General features: G+C 44.7%; 1 protein-coding gene across 5 annotated transcripts in view; it reads left to right on the forward strand.

Moving 5' to 3' along the window:
- The first annotated feature begins 1,635 nt into the window (after positions 1-1,635).
- The window catches only part of grb10b (growth factor receptor-bound protein 10b), a 267,318-nt gene continuing 248,523 nt past the window's right edge, over positions 1,636-20,430 (forward strand). For 3 of the 5 annotated variants that reach the window (XM_085988111.1, XM_085988114.1, XM_085988109.1), the window contains exon 1: positions 1,638-1,774. The gene's annotated coding sequence lies outside the window, so the exon portion shown is untranslated. Of the gene's footprint in view, positions 1,775-1,840; positions 2,391-20,430 lie in introns of those variants that run through there. The other 2 variants (XM_085988113.1, XM_085988112.1) reach the window with 2 other exon arrangements.

Genomic DNA, 20,430 nt, shown 5'->3' on the forward strand with positions numbered 1-20,430 from the left:
TTTTACATTAAACTCTTTGACAAATATTATTTTAATAGTTTAAGTACACTAATTTAAATCTACCAAACACATTTCCATAATAGTTTACTGCTTGGAAACATATGTACACAATGCATTCCTATCAAAACAAGCTATAAAAAATAAAAGGTAAATAGTGACGGTTAGTTTACCTTTTAGTCAGTCAATTTTGAGCTGCTAACAGCTATCCCTGACTTGGTCACACATTGATCGGGATATTACTACTGACCTTCATTGTGAAGCCAGCTCGACATAGCCTTCAAAATGAACACTGCTTTTATAGTGTAGCTTTACAAAAGAGTATAACCATCTTTCTTCAGTGTACACAGTTTTGTTTACACTGTAATTTTGTTGTGAAATATTTTATTTGGCCTATCTTTTTCTTAAATCTTGAAGGGGGAAAAAAAGCACATCTACTTTTGAGATTAGACCAGCTAATAAGCGTCTTTCTGGATCAACTATGGACGTCAGAGAAACAGACCACAGCTGGTAGTAAGTAATTCGTCGACTGCTGAATCTGCTGGCTGGGTGCTTCATCAAAGATAAATAACTAATGTGAAAATAAATTTTGGGGTCTTAAGAAAGTGGGAACCCGAGGGGAAGCAGTAAAGTGGAGGATTAGAACTGGGATGTTCCAGATATGATGAATTATGGCTCGGTTTAAACTTTTGGAACCGAGTGGAAACTTTTCGTCAGAGCTGCATAGGACGAACTCTATAGAGGCAGGATAAACTTGAGTGCTGTCGTCCCTTTCTGCTGCTGATTGCTATCCTGCAGTAAATATGGTTGTCCTGGGAGCGAGCATCTTATCAAAAGGACGCCTGCAGCGTTGCCATGTGCGCGCACAAGTCAACCAGACATTTGCAGAGAAAAACCAAAGCGCGGAAAAAAATTTAAGTATAACCTTTGAAAAGTCAAACATCTATCAAAGTGAAGTATTACAGGAAAGCACCAAGGCGCAGAGTTTAGCGATTGTAACCATGTACGTACACGATTCAGATCTGGGCACACAGGAAATTTCTCTTACACCTACGGCCGCAAGTATTGAAGGAGGTGAGCGATGCTGACGTATTGGATACCACATTGTACGTATTCTCCCAAAATTGCACCATCACCTCTGGCACTTTACAAGGCAAGGAGGAAAGCTTCGACAGTTAAACCCCTCGCCCCATGGTCGCCAGGCGTGCGCACTGTGCAATTTCCCGCGCGTTATGGAAAAAATGTTTTTAATCCAGTCACCACAGGTTCCTTCACCATTTGTACCAAAGAGTTACACAAGGAGATTTTTGATGGGGATGTGTGGGGGGTGGAGGGGAAGAGAATGATGAAATTCAGCTACACTTTATTCCATCTGTCGCTCCCGGTCCGACCCCACCTTTTCTCCTTCCTCACCCCTGGCACGTGAATGTGCCGGTGCCGGGTGAACGGATGTTTGCTGACGGATTGGTTATTCTGTCGGAGCAGGGGGCTAACTGATCGCGCGAGCGGCCGGCCGAGTGGCGTGTGCTCACGCGCAGCGGCAGTTACTTTTTTTTCCAGGGCAAAAAAAAGTTGGCTGTTGAGCGCGCGCGCGCACACACGCAGATGAGGCGTCGCCATTTTTTTTAAAAACTGGTGGTCGCGCGCGTGCGTGTGGTAAGGAGGAGTTGGCGAGTGAGAGTGGTGAGCCTGAGAGAGGTAGGCGGTCAGTCACCCAGGACAGTGAACAAACGGAAAGAACATATACTCACGGGAAGGACTAGGAACCAGGATTTAAGTAAGTGTTCGTTTTTCTTTACTTTCTTTCCCCCTCCCCATCTCACCTCGGACGGGTGAATAATCTGCGAGAGTGTCTTAGTTTTCTTGTGTATTCTTGGAAGGAGAGGAGCAGTTGGAAAGTGTTTTGGTGCATTGTGAAATGTCCGGCTATTTGCGTGCAGCGTCTAAAAGTGGTGGCGAAGGGTGTCTCGCAGGGTTTTAAAGCCCGCAGCATGTTGTGCATTTTTTTTTAGTGAAGAGGCACTGCGGTCAATGCACGTACACAGCGCTCAGTGAGGTACTGTCGGCATCCAGTGTAGCAGCAAACCTGAGTTCATCTTCCTTTAAAGAAGTACAACGCGCGCGCGCACGAAAGAAATCTTTTTTGAAGCGAGCTTTTGACTTCAATTTAACTTTTGCATTCCATTGCACTCTTCGACCGATGAACCAAGTATGTGAAAAGGAGCAAGAAGCTACGCTGCTGAAGAAGGAGGCTGAGTTACTGCGAATTGTATCGTTTGGTCAAAACTTTTTTTAACAAACCTGTTCTGAGATAACGCGTTCTCGTGCGTCATGACTTTGATACTTGGTTAATTGGAGCCTGAGCAGGGCCGCGAGAATCTGAAATACTACAGGTATCCTTTTAAACACAGTTTGCAAACTATGGGGCCCTGCAACGGCGAGGGAGCGGCACCGTTGGGTGCTTTAAAATAGAAAAAAGGGAAACGTTCGTAGTGTTAATAAGTTGCTAAATATAGGCGTTTTCTTTGGTGGTGACATCAAAGATATTGCGAGGAAAACTTAGCTTCTTTACTCAACCTTGTGTGGTGTTTTAAGAGTTGTGCATTACTGCGGATAATGTAACAGCATTTTACAACAAATGAAGAAGCAGCTCTTTCCTAAAAATGTTACAGTTTTCCACCCAAGTGGAAGTGACGTTATTTGATACTGCTATCCTTAAACGAAGTCAAAATGCAGCTATTAACAAATACCAAGGGTTACTTCGAAACTGCAAAAGACTGGAATGGATAGCTATAAAAATGACAATTTAAGTCATGAATGGAGAAGCTTTGCTAAATGTCGCTGGGATCGTGAGATTAAAACTTTCTGATGAATGTGGACTTGTAGATTGCAAAACGGATGTATCATTAAATTTTATTTGAAAAAAGTCTGAATAGATGAAGCGAGGTTTCAAGCGGCCAGTTCTACTTTCCCTTGATTGATCGTATTTGTATTTGGTTTGTTTTGGAGGGTGAAGGTTGGCAATGGCAGATAAGATTGTGGAACTATTGATTCAAGGTAGTGAAGCCAAACCGTTTCACATGGGTGCCTGTTTAAAAAGTGCATGTTTACTGATCTTACTAAGAATTATTTTCCTTTTTTAAAAAAAAAACTTGAATACAGAATTAGCTTTGTAAAGGCTTGCTGAAGATTTGTTGGGGAATTTTCAAAGGCCCGAAAAGTACTTCTCAATTCGTTCCTTGGTTTGTTCAAAAAAACTGCCGAATCAGCAGCTTTGTAGAGAATAGTTTTCTTACTTTAATTGAAATTAAATAAGTGTTGACAATCGAACAATTAGCCCAAGGTAGTCTGTAAAACAAGGTGAACGATGTACTTTTGAGATGACGTTCCACATTTCTGTATATTGGCGTTGAGAAGATTGTCATGTGCCACTGATATAGTTCTATATTAATCATATTGCTGTCATAGGGTTATAATTTTTTTTATAAACATCAAGCACTATCATAAATGAACTGTTGATTAGTTAATAATTGAAATTGCTGGACTTGTTAAGGGCGTGAGCTGCAGCATGGGTACTATGCTACAGTGGGTTAGCGTTACCTATTTAAGAGTTTTGTGGCTCTTCAGAATTTTCCCAGCTAATTCTACTGTTTTGTAAAAATGTAGTTTAGTCAGCATTTCAAATTCTCAACCATATATATGGAGACTGCTGGTTAATGTTTAATAAATTGCCACTTTAAATGTACAATATTTTTCTCGGGTGTTAGTGTTTTTTTGCTTCCTGATGTTCTGTCCATCTTCTTTACAAAACCCCTCACCTCACCACAAAAGAATGGACAAGTGGATTAGTCTTGAATGTGGGACATCCTTATCATTGTGGTCAATAATCTTCTTTGACAGCTATGCCTGGGAATAGTACATGAGTTTTCCTTTCTAAACGTCATCTCAAAAGTGCATAATTCATTGTTTTATAGACTACCTTGGGCTAATTGCTCAATTGTCAAAACTCATCTTCCAAAGGAAGTGTAAGTATAATTTAGATTGAAGTTTGAACTTTGCCCCAACAGTATCTATTGTGTTCCTGTGGGTATCATGATTTCACCTATGTCTTTAATCAATCTCGATGGCTCGAAGATCAGTAATAGGTTCATTATACAGAACCGATGTGAAATTACAATGCTATACATTATTCAAAATAATATTGATGCTTTAACAGTGAAGCTCTGAGCAATCGTTTTTTTCAATAAAATGGAAGATGTAACTGGTCACAAGAATCTATTTTTATAGATGCTAATTTTTGTATTGTACAATGCTGTCTTTATATTTTCCCACATTTTCATTCATTTGTCTGAATGAGCTGAGCACACCTTTCAGACAACCTGATTCTAAGCCTCAGACCATGCTGCTGAGTAGGTGGGTAGGAATTAATGTGCGAGTAAGATGGATAACAACATTTGCTCGTTTTCATGTTTCGGATTCACCCTTGATTACAGATAACTCCCGTAATAACATTCAGCATTGCTCGAACCACTGCTTTTACCACTTCGAGATCCATGCGTCACCACATGCACCCTCTCCTTCCTTGAACGGAGGACCAACCAGTCCCCATCCCCCACCAACACCATCCTTCTGGCTGAACTTGTTCTTGTATTGAACAGCTTCTTCTTTAACTTCACTCACTTCCTCCAAATAAAAGGTGTAGCTAGGGGAACCTGTAAGGGTCCTAGCTATGCCTGCCTTTTTGTGGGATACATGGAGCATCCTTTGTTCCAGTCCTACTCTGGTTCCCTCCTTCACCACCTTACTCCGGTACATTGATGACTCTGTTGGTGCTGCATCCTGGTCTGGCCCCGAACTGGAAAATGTCATCAACTTTGCTTCAAATTTCCACCCCTCCCTTGCCTTCATGTGGTCCATCTCTGACTCTTGCCTTCCTTGACTTCTCTACCTCCATTTCTGGGGATAAGCTGTCCACCAATATCTACTATAAGCCCACTGAGTCCCACAGGTACCTTGATTACGCTTCCCACCCCACTTTCTGTAAGGACTCTATTCCATTCTCCCAGTTTCTCTGTCGATTCTATTGACAATGCAACCTTCCACACCAGTGCTTACAACATGTCTTCCTTTTTACTCAACTTTCCTCCCTTCCCTCCATCTGGGGCCCCAAACACTCCATCCGGGGTGAAAGTGTTTTACTTGTACTTCATCAAACTTAACATAAGAAGTAAGAGCAGGAGTAGGCCATACGGCCCCTCAAGTCTGCTCCGCCATTCAATAAGATCATGGCTGATCATCGACCTCAACTCCACTTTCCTGCCCGGTCCCCATATCCCTTGATTCCCCTAGAGTCCAAAAATCAATCTATCACAGCCTTGAATATACTCAAAGACTCAGCATTCACAGCCCTCTGGGGCAGAGAATTCCAAAGATTCACAACCCTCTGACTGAAGAAATTCTTCCTTACCTCAGTCTTAAATGGCTGACCCCTTATCCGGAGACTATTCCCCCCCTAGTTCTAGACACTCCAGCCAGAGGAAACAACCTCTCAGCATCTACCCTGTCAATCCCCTTCAGAATCTTGTCTGTGTCAATGAGATCACCCCTCATTGTTCTAAACTCCAGAGCATATAGGCCCATTCTACTCGATCTCTCATCATAGGACAGCCCTCTCATCCCAGGAATCAATCTAGTGAACCTTCGTTGCACCGCCTCCAAGGCAAGTATATCCTTCCTTAGATAAGGAGTCCAAAACTGCACCATACACTAGGTGTGGTCTCACCAAGGCCCTGTACAATTGGTTCCTTACTCTTATATTCCAACCCCTTGCAATAAAGGCCAACATGCCATTTGCCTTCCTTATTGCTTGCTGTACCTGCATGCTAGCTTTGTGTTTCTTGCACGAGGACACCAAATCTCTGAACACCAACATTTGAAAGTTTGTCACCATTTAAAATAAAATCTGTTTTTCTATTCTTCCTACCAAAGGGAATAACCTCACATTTCCCTACATGGTATACTGCATTCGCTGCTCATGATGTAGTCTCTACATTGGGGAGACCAAACAAAAACAAAGTTGGGACAGGATTAGGACCACTAAGGGATGGACAGGATAAAATCACAGGCAGCGATAGCAAATTGGTAGAAATATTAAATAATTACTTTGCTTCAGTATTTACTAGGGAGACAGATCAGATGGACATGACATCAGAAGATGAGATTAGTAAAGATATCACCACATTTAAAGTAAAGAGGAGAAATAAATAAACTAATGAAATTCAAAGGATAAAACCCCTGCGGATTACATCCGCACATTTTAAAAGAATCTAGGGAAGAGATAGCAAAGGTACGATTGCGCATATTTAATAATTTGTTACAAAAAGGTGTAGTGCCAGAGGACTGGTGGATAGCTAACATTTTATACCTATATTTAAGAAGGGAGACGGCACATATCCAGGGAACTATAGATCAGTTAGCTTAACATCGATGGTAGGAAAATAATGGAATCCCTACCAAAGGACAGTGCAGAAAAACATCTCAACCAAAAACATAGTAATGAATACTCAGCATGGATTTCAAAAGGGAAAGTCTTGCTTGACCAACCTCATTGAATTCTTTGAAGAGGTAACAGAGAGCAGACAAGGGTAATGTAGTAGATGTAATTTATCTAGATTTCCAAAAGGCCTTTGATAAGAGTAATGAGTAAGGTCAGTATGTGGAGTCAGGTGACAAGTAGTAGAATGGCTGGCTTCAAGACAGAAAGCAGAGAGTTGGTAAAGGAGAGTAGCTATTCAGAGTGGGAGAAGGTGGGAAGTGGGGTCCCGTAAGGATCAGTGCTGGGACCACTGTTCACAATTTATATTAAGATTTAGATTTTGGAATCAAAAATGCAATTTCTAAATTTGCGGATGACACAAATTAAGGGGTGTGTGTGTGATAGTCAATACTGTGGAGGACTGCAACAAATTATAAGACAAAGTTGCAGACTGGGCATCTAATTGGCAAATGAATTTCAACACAAGTGTGAGGTATTACATTTTGGTAAGAAAAATGAGATCACATGTTACTTGAAAATCAAAAATCTAAATGGGGTAGAGGAACAAAAAGGGATCGGAGTACAAATACACATCACTAAAAGTAGCAATGCAGGTTGATAAGGCCATAACACAAGCAAACCAAGCACTAAGGTTTATTTCTAGAGGGATAGAATTGAAAAGTAGAGAAGTTCTGCTAAACTTGTATCGAACCTTGGTTAGACCACAAGGAGTACTGTGTACAATTCTGGTCACCATATAAAAAGGATATAGAGGCACTGGATAGTTTGCAGAGAAGATTTACAAGGATGATACCAGAAATGTGAAGTTATACGTATCGGGAAAGGATGAACAGGCTGGGTCTCTTTAGAAAAGAGAAGGCTGAGGGGTGACCTAATTAGTGGACTTGAAAATTATCAACGGTTTTAAAAGAGTAGACATGAGTGTTGCCACTTGTGGGGAAGAGCAAAACTAGAGGCCATCAATATAAGATAGTCACCAAGAAATCAAATAGAGAATTCAGAAGAAACTTCTTTACCCAGAGAGTGGTGAGAATGTGGAACACTCTACCACTGGGAGTGGTTAAAGCGAATAGCATAGATGCATTTAAGGGGAGGCTAAATAAGCATATGAGGGAGAAGGGAATAGAGGGTTGTGCTGATGGTTAGATAGGGAAGGAGACTTGAGTGGAGCATAGACACTGGCATGGACTGGTTGGGCCAAATGGCCTGTTCCTGTGCTGTATATTCTATGTAAAAACGCAGATTGGATGATCGCTTTGCTGAACACTTCCATTCAGTCTGCAAGCGTGACCCTGAGCTTCCGGTTGCTTGCCACTTTAATTCTCCATCTCACTCTGACCTCCCTGTCTTTTGCCTCCTACGCTGTTCCAACGAATGCAAGCTTGAAGAATAGCATCTCATCTTTCGATTAGGCACTTGTGGCCTCAACTTTGATGACAACACCAACAACTTGTATTGCTATAGCGCCTTTAATTTAGTAAAACGTCCCAAGGTGCTTCACAGGAGTATTTTAAGACACACAAATTTGATAATGAGCCACATAGGGAGAAATTAGGGCAGGTGACCAAATGCTTGGTCAAAGAGGAAGGTTTTAAGGAGCATCTTAAAGGAGGAAAGAGAGGCAGAGATTTAGGCAGGGAATTCCAGAGCTTAGGGCCTAGGCAACAGAAGGCATGGCCACCAATGGTTGAGCGATTTCTAATTAGGGATGCTCAAGGGCAGAATTAGAGGAGCACAGATATTTTGGGGGTAGGGGGAAGAGGGGTTGTAGGGCTGAAACAGATTAGAGATAGGGAGGGGTGAGGCCATGGAGGGATTTGAAAACAAGGATGAGAATTTTGAAATTAAGAAGTTGCTTAACCGGGAGCCAATGTAGGTCAGCGAGCGCAGGGGTGATGGGTGACCAAGTTTACATAAGATAGAATGTGGGAGGCCAGCCAGGAGTGCATTGGAATAGTCAAGTCTGGAGGTAACAAAGGAATGGGTGAGGGTTTCAGCAGTGGCTGAGCTGAGACGGGCGATTTTACAGAGGTGGAAATAGGCGGTCTTAGTTATGCTGTGGATATGTGGTCGGAAGCTCATTTCAGGGTCAGATATGACACCAAGGTTACGAACAGTATGGTTCAGCCTCAGACAGATGTTAGGGAGAGGGATGGAGTCAGTGGCTAGGGAACGGAGTTTGTGGCGGGGACTGAAAACGATGAGTTCAAAAATTGCAGATCATGACCACTACTCCCATTTTCTCAGACTTCATGTGCTGGTAATGGTTCTACTGTTATCATTTAAACCTCCTGGGTCCATCTTTTATTTCTTTACTTGTCCCATTATCATCACCTTTGCCTTTTACCATCATCATTTTTGTCCTTTAATTACTCCTGCTCTCTGCCCTATCGCAGACCTTTCTCTTTGTTCTTTCCTCTCCCCTTGTCCCTGGCTCTGTACTTGCTTAAAAACTGTTAAATCTCTAACTGTTTCCAGTTCTGATGAAAGGCCACCAACCTGAAACATTAACTCTGTTTCTCTCTCTGCAGATGCTGCCTGACCTGCTGAGTGCATTTTCTGTTATTTCAGATTTCGAGTGTTTGCAGTATTTTGCTTTCGTTCCCTCCTCTGCTTTATGTAGGTTTCTACTGAACACCTATGAATAACTGAAGCTCAGATCATGTACTGAACAAGTCACTCTTGCATTTGAAGGAGTCCCATCAATGGTAGAAGTACCCTTCTCTCTCTTTGCCCCTCCCCCCCACCTTCCCATTTTCATCGTCTGGCACTCTTCAATGTGGAAAAAGCCAATCTCTGGAGTCATGAGTGTATAAGCAACCCATGTTTTTTTGCATTCCAACTTAAAACAACTTGAGCTCAATTCCCTTTTTTTAGGTATGGAAATTACAGACCTTGTGTAGGAGTGACATCAGTAACCAAGTAAATGGGGGAGAGTGGTGTACAGAGGTTGAGTCTCTGATGCACTTATAAGTACAAAAAAAATGCTTATATTAGTAACTTGATTGAGTTTTTTGAGGTGACAGAGAGGGTTGATGAGGGCAATGCAGTTGTTGTGGTGTACATGGACTTCCAGAAGGTGCTTGATAAAGTGCCACATAATAGGCTTGCCAGCAAAGTTGAAGCCCATGGAATAAAAGGTACAGGGGCAGCATGGATATGAAACAGTGACAGGAAACCGAGTAGTGGTGAACGGTTGTTTTTAAGACTAGAGGAAGATATGCAGTGGTGTTCCCCAGGGGTCAGTACCAGGACCACTGCTTTTCCTGATGTATATTAATGACTAGGACTTTGGTGTACAGGACACAATTTCAAAATTTGCACATGAGACAAACCTTGGAAGTGTAGTGAACAGTGAGGAGGATACTGATTAGACTTCAAGAAGACATTGACAGGCTGATGAACCGGGCAGACACGTGGCAGATGAAATTTAACGCAGAAAAGTGCAAAGTGATACATTTTGGTAGGAAGAATGAGGAGAGGCAATATAAACTAAAGGGTACAATTCTAAAGGGGGTGCATGAACTGCGAGACCTTGGGGGTATTTGTGCACAAATCATTGAAGGTGGCAGGGCAGGTTGAGAAAGCAGCTAAAAAAGCATACGGGATCCTGGGCTTCATAAATCGAGGTATAGAGTACAAAAGCAAAGAAGTTATGAACCTTTATAAAACACTGGTTCAGCCTCAACTGGAGTATTTGTCCGACTCTGGGCATCGCACTTTAGGAAGAATGTGAAGGCCTTAAAGAGGGTGCAGAAAAGATTTACAAGAATGATTCCAGGGATGATGGACTTCAGTTAAGGATAAGGGGTAGGCCTTTTAGGACAGAAATGAGAAGGAATTTCTTCACCCATCGAGTGAACCTGTGGAATTCTCTACCAAAGAAGGCAGTAGAGGCCAATTCATTAAATATATTCAAGAAGGAGTTGGATATATTTCTTAAGGCTGAAGGGATCAAGGGTTATGGGGAGAAAGTAGGGACCGGGTACTGAACTTGGATGATCAGCCATGATCGCATTGAATGACGGAGCAGGCTCGAGGGCCGAATGGCCTACTCCTGCTCCTATCTTCTATGTTATGTGAATAGACTAGAAAACTGGGGTTGTTCTCCTTGGAGCAGAGAAGGTTGAGAGGAGATTTGATAGAGGTGTTGAAAATCATGAGGGGTCTGGACAGAGTAGATGGAGAGAAACTGTTCTCATTGGCGGAAGGGTCGAGAACCAGAGGGCAGAGATTTAAGGTGATTGACAAAAGAATCAAAGGCGACATGAGGGAAAACTTTTTTACGCAGCGAGTGGTTAGGATCTGGAATGCACTACCTGAAAGGGTGGTGGAGGCAAATTCAATCGTGGCTTTCAAAAGGGAATTGGATAAGTACCTGAACGAAAAAAATTTGCAGAGCTATGGGGAAAGGGAGTGGGACTAGCTGAAGTGCTCTTGCAGAGAGCCGTCACGGGCTGCATGGCCTTTTTCTGTGCTGTAACCGTTCTATGATCTGCATTCCAGTACTCAATAGACTTTATTTTGGTGCTCCAGTGCACTGTAACACAAGTGCTGTCTGTTTTCTAATTCACAACACTTCGTAAGTTCTGCCTCAGTGATTCTCGCTTCTATATTTTGGGTAATTTCTGCTTTGCAGCTACTAGAAATAAAGCTATTTGGACATATTAAATGTGTTATTTAAATAATTTCTACATTATTTTGAGATGCATGGTAAAAATGTTTTGGTGTCTAATGGTTATTTGATTCATGTCATTTCTGTGAAGTGTTTGGCAGTCCTGATTAACAGCCATCATTTGAATACAGGTTTCCACTGTTCCATCTGAGAATTTTTGAATGTCAGATGATGCTCACATAAGCATGAGGGCTAAGTACAAAATCCCTTACCTTGTTTGGTGCATGTTGCTTGCACAAGGTTCATCAGCTAAATCAGAACTAATCAATCTCTACTTTTCAGCTGAGGTTGTTTGCTTTATGGGGGAAAAAAGCACTTGCAACTGCCCACAAATATGGGAGTGTGAGGAAATTAGTGAAGGGGTGGGGCAGAGAGACAGGAAGACAGTACAAACTGGGTCCCCATTTTGTGATGTTAAAGGGAGGAGACAATTCTTGTTTTCTATGTTCAATTCTGTTGGCTGATACTGGTGTTTCAGACTCTTGGGAATTGCCACTTTTAACATTCCAACACAATAATGGTGGTGTAAAGATCAGTAATCTGACTCCCGAACATCTTTAAAACAAGAGGATTGAAACCATCTCCTGTAGATAGTTTCAAACCTGATAGTGAGTGTACAAATGGCATTATAATAGAAACCTACTTGGGATATGTAACGTATATAATATAGTGGCAATTCATGATGTTGGCATCATAGTATTTCTTTTCAATACTGTTTAAGAAGATTCACCACATATATGAAACATAAATCGGTTTCCTAAGTAGTGATGGTTATACTATTGCATATACTTGACGATGTGGTTCAGCTCTAAGTTTCTTTGTATTGAATGGCTAATATGGAATACAGTGCCTTTATCAACCAATCTACAATTGGTGTGTTTTTAAATCATAGTGAAATGCATACTGGTAAGTTATTTAAAAATCATATTTAGACGTTTTAGAGTGCACCTGGGTGCTAGAAAATGTACTTGTTCTTATCCCAACCTTTGTGAGTGTGGCTTTTACATCTATGATGTTCAGACAGCATCATGCACTTATGTACCAGGCTGAAGAAATTACTTGAATTTATATAAAGGGAGGAGGAGGCTCCATGAACATCCCCATCCTCAATGATGGTGGAGCCCAGCAAATGAGTGCAAAAGACAAGGCCGAAGTGTTTGCAACCATCTTCACCCAGAAGTGCTGAGTGAATGATCCATCTTGGCCTCCTCCTGAGGTCCCCACCACCACAGAAGCCAGTCTTCAGCTAATTCGATTCACTCCATGTGAGCGCACTGGTTACAGCAAAGCATATGGACCCTAGCTGCACCTCTAGCCAAGCTGTTCGAGTACAGCTACAATACTGGCATCTACCTGACAAAGTGAAAAATTACCCAGTTATGTTCTGTCTTCAAAAAGCAGATCTAATCCAATCCCCCGAATTACTGCCACATCAGCCTACTCTCGATCATCAGCAAAGCGATGGAAGGGGTTATCAACAGTTCTGTCAACCTGCACTTAGTCACCAATAACCTGCTCACTAATGCTCATTTTGGGTTCTGCCAGGATCACTCGGCTCCAGACCTCATTACAGCCTTGGTCCAAACATGGACAAAAAAGCTGAATTCCATAAAAACATAAATAGGAGCTAGAGTAGGCCATGTGGCCCTTCAAGCCTGCTCTGCCATTAAACAAGATCATGGTTGATCATCTACCTCAACTCCACCTTCCCACATTATCCCCATATCCCTTAATTCGCAAAACATTATCGACCTCTGTCGTGGATATACTCAACGACTGAGAATGCACAGCTCTCTCGGGTAGAGAATTCCAAAGATTCACAAGAGAATGAGAGGGGATCTCATTGAAACTTATAAAATTCTAACAGGACTGAACAGACTAGATGCAGGAAGCATGTTCCCGATGGCTGGGGAGTCCAGAACCAGGGGTCACTGTCTAAGGATAAGGGGTAAGCCATTTAGGACAGAGATGAGGAGGAATTTCTTCACCCAGAGAGTGGTGAACCTGTGGAATTCTCTACCACAGAAGGCAGTGGAGGCCAATTCATTAAATATATTCAAGAAGGAGTTAGATATATTTCTTAAGGCTAAAGGTATCAAGGGATATGGGGCGAAGGCAGGGACAGGGTACTGAGTTTGGATGATCAGCCATGATCTCATTTGAATGGCGGAGCAGGCGCGAGGGGCCGAATGGCCTACTCCTGCTCCTATCTTCTATGTTTCTATGTATGTAAGCCTTTGATTGAAGAAATTTCTCCTCATCTCAGTCCTAAATGGCCGACCCCTTATTCTGAGATTGTAACCCCATGTTCTAGATTCCCCAGCCAGGGGAAGCATTAATCCTGTCAAGCCCCTTAAGAATTTTGTATGTTTCAATTAGGTCACCTCTCATTCTTCTAAACTCTATGGCATATAGGCCTAGTCTACTCAATCTCTCCTCATAAGGCAATCCCATCATCCCAGGAACCAGTCTAGTGAACCTTTGTGGCACTCCCTCTAAGGCAAGTATGTCTTTCCTTAGGTAAGGCGACCAGAACTGTACACAATACTCCAGGTGTGGCCTCACCAATGCCCTGTGTAATTGTAGTAAGACTTCTTTACTCTTATACTCTAATCCCTTTGTAACAAACATTTGCTTTATTAATTGCTTGCTCTACTTGCATGTTAACTTTCTGTGATGCATGTACAAGGACACCCAGGGCCCTCAATGCAAACATTTCCCAGTCTCTCGCCATTCAAAAAATATTCTACTTTTTTGTTTTTCCTACCAAAGTGGATAACTTCACACTTCCCCACGTTGTATTCCATTTGCCATGTTCTTGCCCACACAGTCAACCTGTCTATATCTCTCTGCAGCCTCTTTGCGTCATTGCAGCTTACATTCCCAGCAAACTTGGATACGTTACACTCAGTCCCTTCATCTAAATCATTAATATAGATTGTAAATAACTGAGGCACAAGCACTGATCCTTGTAGTACCCTGCTAGTTACAGCCTGCCAACCCGAAAAAGTCCCGTTTATTCCTACTCACTGTTTTCTATCCATTCACTAATCCTCAATCCATGCTAATATATTACCCCAATCCCATGAGTCTGAATTTTGTGTAATAACCTCTTGTGTGGCACCTTATCAAATGCTTTTTGAAAATCCAAATACACTACATCCACTAGTTCCCCCTTATCCATCCTACTAGTTACGTATTCAAAAAACGCAACAGATTTGTCAAACACAATTTCCCTTTCATAAAACCATGTTGACTCTGCCTAATTATATTACATTTTTCTAAGTACCCTGTTATCATGTCCCTAATAATAGATTCTAGCATTTTGCCTACGACTGATATCTGGCTAACTGGCCTGTAGTTTTTACTGTTTTTTCTCTTCCTCTCTTAAATAGTGGGGTTGTGTTTGCTACCTTCCAATCCTTAGGAACTGGGCTGGAATCTAGGGAATTCTGGAAGATTAATACCAGTGCATCCACTATTTCTGCAGCTGCTTCTTTTAAAACCCTAGGATGCAGGTTGTTCGGTCCAGGGGATTTGTTGCCACTTAGTCCCATTAATTTCTCCAGTACTATGTCTTATACTTCAAGTTCCTTCTGATTTATTTAAGTTCCTCACTCTAGACCCTTGGTTCCCCATTATTCTCTTTTTTTTGTCTTCCACTGTGCAGACAGATACAAAGTATTTGTTTAATGTCTCTGCCATTTCCTTATTGCCCATTATAATTTTTCCTGTCTGCCTCTAATGGGTCCACGTTTACTTTCACTAATCTCTTCCTATTTACATACTATAGAAACGTTTACAATCTTTTTATGTCTTTTGCTAATTTACTCTCATTCGTTTTCTCTTTCCTTATCAAATTATTGGTAAAGAGTTGGAATAAACGGGTCTTTTTCCGAGTGGCAGGCAGTGACTAGTGGGGTACCGCAGGGATCGGTCCTTGGACCCCAGCTATTCACAATCTATATTAATGATCTAGACAAGGGAACTAGATGTAATATCTCCAAATTTGCAGACAACACAAAGCTGGGTGGGCGTGTGTGCTGTGAGGCGGATGCCGAGAAACTCCAGGATGATTTGGACAGGTTGGGTGATTGGGCAAAAGCATGGCAGATGCAATATAACGTGGATAAATGTGAGGTTATCCACTTTGGTGGCAAAAACATGAAGGCAGATTATTATCTGAATGGCAATAGATTGGGAGAAGGAGAAGTGCAACGAGACCTGGGTGTCCTTGTGTACCAGTCGCTGAAGGTAAGCATGCAGGTGCAGCAGGCGGTTAAGAAGGCAAATGGTATGTTGGCCTTCGTAGTGAAAGGGTTTGAGTACAGGAACAAGGATGTCTTGCTGCAGTTGTACAGGGCCTTGGTGAGACCACATCTAGAGTATTGTGTGCAGTTTTCAGCGAAGATTCACCAGGCTGATAACTGGGATGGCAGGAATGACGTATGAGGAGAGATTGGGACGATTGGGCTTGTATTCGCTGGAGTTTAGAAGAATGAGAGGAGATCTCATTGAAACTTATGAAATTCTGACAGGATTGGACAGACTAGATGCAGGAAGGATGTTCCCGATGGTCGGGGAGTCTAGAACCAGGGGTCACAGCCTAAGGATAAGGGGTAGGCCATTTAGGACAGAAATGAGGAGGAATTTCTTCACCCAGAGAATGGTGAACCTGTGGAATTCTATACCACAGAAGGCAGTAGAAGCTAATTTATTAAATACTAGCTGGGGGTGCCCGGTGGTGCCGAGGCTTTTTCGAGGGCATGTTGTTGGAAGAGAGAGAGAGAGCGCGAGTGTGGGGGGGGGAGGGAGAGCGCGAGTGTGGGGGGGGGGAGGGAGAGCGCGAGTGTGGGGGGGGAGGGAGAGCGCGAGTGTGGGGGGGGGAGGGAGAGCGCGAGTGTGGGGGGGGAGGGAGAGCGCGAGTGTGGGGGGGAGGGAGAGCGCGAGTGTGGGGGGGGGAGGGTGAGCGCGAGTGTGGGGGGGGAGGGAGAGCGCGAGTGTGGGGGGGGAGGGAGAGCGCCAGTGTTGGGGGGGGGGGGGGGGAGAGGGAGAGCGCCAGTGTGGGGGGTGGTGGAGGGAGAGCGCCAGTGTGGGGGGGGGGTGGAGGGAGAGCGCCAGTGTGGGGGGGGTGGAGGGAGAGCGCCAGTGTGGGGGGTGGTGGAGGGAGAGCGCCAGTGTGGGGGGTGGTGGAGGGAGAGCGCCAGTGTGGTTGGGGGGGGGAGGGAGAGCGCCAGTGTGGGGGGGGGGGGGGGAGAGGGAGAGCGCCAGTGTGGGGGGGGGGTGGAGGGAGAGCGCCAGTGTGGGGGGGGTGGAGGGAGAGCGCCAGTGTGGGGGGGGGAGGGAGAGCGCCAGTGTGGGGGGGGGGTGGAGGGAGAGCGCCAGTGTGGGGGGGGGGGTGGAGGGAGAGCGCCAGTGTGGGGGGGTGGTGGAGGGAGAGCGCCAGTGTCGTTGGGGGGGGAGGGAGAGCGCCAGTGTGGGGGGAGGGAGGGAGAGCGCCAGTGTGGGGGGGGGGGGGGTGGAGGGAGAGCGCCAGTGTGGGGGGGGTGGAGGGAGAGCGCCAGTGTGGGGGGGGGGAGGGAGAGCGCCAGTGTGGGGGGGGGGTGGAGGGAGAGCGCCAGTGTGGGGGGGGGTGGAGGGAGAGCGCCAGTGTGGGGGGGGGGGTGGAGGGAGAGCGCCAGTGTCGTTGGGGGGGGAGGGAGAGCGCCAGTGTGGGGGGAGGGAGGGAGAGCGCCAGTGTGGGGGGGGGGGGGGAGAGGGAGAGCGCCAGTGTGGGGGGGGGTGGAGGGAGAGCGCCAGTGTGGGGGGGGGGTGGAGGGAGAGCGCCAGTGTGGTTGGGGGGGGAGGGAGAGCGCCAGTGTGGTTGGGGGGGGAGGGAGAGCGCCAGTGTGGGGGGAGGGAGGGAGAGCGCCAGTGTGGGGGGGGAGGGAGAGCGCCCCCTCACACTCCCCCTCTCCCACACACTCCCCCCTTGAGCTGAGCGGCGGCAGGCGCCGGGAGCGGGAGAGCAGGCTCTCGCGGGCGGCGCGAGGCGGCCCGCGGGGAGCAGGCAGGGAAACCCCGCGGGCCGGCGGCCATTAGCGAGCGGCTCACTTCGGGCAGCCCGACACCGTCAAACCTGAGAGGGGGAAGAGGAGAAGGAGCGAGGGGGAAGAGGAGGAGGAGGAGGAGAGAGAGAGAGAAATTTTTTGAGCTTCAGGCCTGCCTGCAGCGGGCCTGGAGAGCAGCCCCGAGTCCCCCCTGCGCGAGGGTGAGGAGGAGGGGGGGGGTTGCTAAACACAATATAAAACTCAAATAAATTGTTAATTAATTCCCTAACACACAATTCAAATATTTACCTTAGTTCCCTAACACACTGAAAGTGTGGGGAAAAAAATCGTGAAAAATCAAGATGGCGGCCACTCACCTCGGTTAAGAACGATAAGGCCCGCCCCCACACGCACCGATTGGTCGACCGTCAGGTCACTGAAGTGTAGGATTGGTCAATCGTCAAGTCACTCAACACTCAACTGTAGGATGGCACGCGCCAGGAACCCGCCATACGATTGGTCGACCTCGATGGCACTCAGTCGCTAATGAGATGCTAATGAGCGGAATGTTGAACGTTTTTTGGATACCGCGGGCGCGATCTTTGTCCGGCCGAAACACAAATACGCCTATGACCGGTCCGTAATCGCAAGCTTTCTTTTGACGTGACGCGCGCGTCGGTACGCTCTAACTTTCAAACGTATAGAGAACGGACGGACAGACAGACAGACAGAAGAGGTCTTATAGATATATAGATAGATATATATATAGATATTCAAGAAGGAGTTGGATATATTTCTTAAGGCTAAAGGGATCCAGGGGTATGGGGAGAAAGCAGGGACCGGGTACTGAAATTTGGATGATCAGCCATGATCGCATTGAATGGCGGAGCAGGCTCGAATGGCCCTACTCCTGCTCATGTCTTCTATGTTTCTATGGTCCTTCTTTGCGGGATTCTAAATTCCTCCCAATCCTCAGGCTTACTATTTTTGGCATCATTATAAGCCTCTTCCTTTGATCAAATGCTATCTTTAACTTCTCTTGTTAGCTACTTTTCCTGTGGGAATTTTGTGCCTTAAAGGAATGTATATTTGTTGTAAATTATGTATTCTTTAAATGCTAGCCATTACTTGTCTACCATCATGTCTTTTAATGTAGTTTCCTAATCTACCTTCGCCAACTCTTCCCCTCATACCTACGTAGTTAGCTTTGTTTAGGTTTAAGACCCTATTTTTGGATTGAACTAAATCACTTTCAAACTCAATAAAATTCTATCATATTATGGTCACTCTTCCCGAAAGGCCCCTTTACTACAAGGTTAGTAATTAACCCTTTCTCATTGCACAATACTAAATCTAAAATAGCCTGTTCCCTAGTTGGTTCCGCAACACACTGATCTAGAAAACTATCTTGTATACATTCCATGAATTCGTCCTCCACACTATTATTGCAAACTTGGTTTGCCCAGTCTATATGTAGATTAAAGTCCTTCATGATTACTGTATTACCCTTGTTACATGCGCCTCTAATTTCCTGATTGATGCTCTGCCCTACATTATAACTAATGTTTTGGGAGCCTATAAACAACTCCCACCAATGTTTTCTGCCCCTTGCTGTGTCTTAGCTCCACCCAACCTGATTCTACTAGATTTTCTGAGCTAATATCCTTTCTCTACTGTCTTTATCCTATCCTTTATTGTCAGGGCTACCCCATCTCCTTTTCCATTTTGCCTATCTCTTCTAAAAGTTAAATATCCTGGAATATTTAGTTCCTACCCTTGGTCACTTTGCCTTTGGTCATTTTGTAACCACGTCTCCGTAATGGCTATTCGATCAAACATATTAATTTCTGTCTGCGCTATTAATGCATCTATTTTGTTGCAACTGCTTCACGCATTCAGATATAGTGCCTTTAGCATTGACTTTTTTCTATTTTTCACTGATATCACCGTAGTCACTGATGCCCTTTACCTTTGTTACTCTCTCTGTCCCTTCCTGACCCACTCTGCTTATTTTTACCCTAAACTCTGCTCTAGAGCCTTGACATTTCCTTTGCTTCTTTTAAATTTGCTCTTTCCTGAATTCTCCCACTCCCCCCTTTCATTAGTTTAAAACCCTGTCTACTGCCCTAGTTATTTGATTCACCAGGACACTGGTTCCAGCTAGGTTTAAGTGGAGCCCGTCCCAATGGAACAGCTCCCTCTTTCCCAAGTACTGGTGCCAGTGGCCCATGAAGCGAAACCCCTGCCTCCTACCCCACTCTTTCAACTACGCGTTTAGCCTTCTAATCTGCTTATCCCTATGCCATTTGGCGTGTGGCCCAAGTAACAATCCAGAGATTATTACCTTTTTGAGGTTCTGCTTTTTTAATTTGGACCCCAACTCCTCAAACACACTCAGCAGAACATCATTCCTCGTTCTACCTATGTCGTTGGCTCCTACGTGGACCATGACAACTGGATCCTCCCCATCCCACTCCAAGTTCTTCTCTAGCTGTGATGAGATGTCTTTAACCCTGGCACCAGGCAGACAACACAGCCTTCGGTACTCCGTCGTGGCTGCAGAGAACAGTATCTATCCCCCTGACTATACTGTCGCCTACCACTACCACATTCCTTTTTACTCTCTTTCCCCCCCCCCCCCCACCCCCCCCCACTTGAATGGCTTCCTGTACCATGGTGTTGTGGTCAGTTTGTCCACCCTCCCTGCAGTCCTTGTTCTCATCCATACAGGCAGCAAGTATTTTGTACCTGTTGGACAAGGTCAAGGGCTGAGGCTCCTCCATCATTATATCCTGGATCCCCATACCTTCCTGACTCTTGGTCACACCCTCCTGTTTCTGACCATTGACTAACTCTAAAGTACTGCTTAACCTAAGGGGTGCGACTGCCTCCTAGAACAAAGTGTCCAGGTAACTCTCCCCTTTCATGATGCATTGCAATGTCTACAGCTCGAACTCCAGCTCAACAACTCTGAGCCGGAGTTCCTCGAGCTGCAGGCACTTGCGCAGATGTGGTTGCTTGGGATCTTGTTGGTCTCCACCAACTCCCACATGCTGCAGTTATGACACACCACATGCACTGTCATCTGCATCTAACCTTGTTTTATTTATTTAATTCATTTTTATTCAAATTATTTTTAGTTTTAATTAGTCAATTTAGTTTATTAATTCAAT

The sequence above is a fragment of the Somniosus microcephalus genome, chromosome 5 (assembly GCF_052327205.1).
Source record: "Somniosus microcephalus isolate GS21.2 chromosome 5, FLI_Smic_1.0, whole genome shotgun sequence".
NCBI lineage: Eukaryota > Metazoa > Chordata > Chondrichthyes > Squaliformes > Somniosidae > Somniosus > Somniosus microcephalus.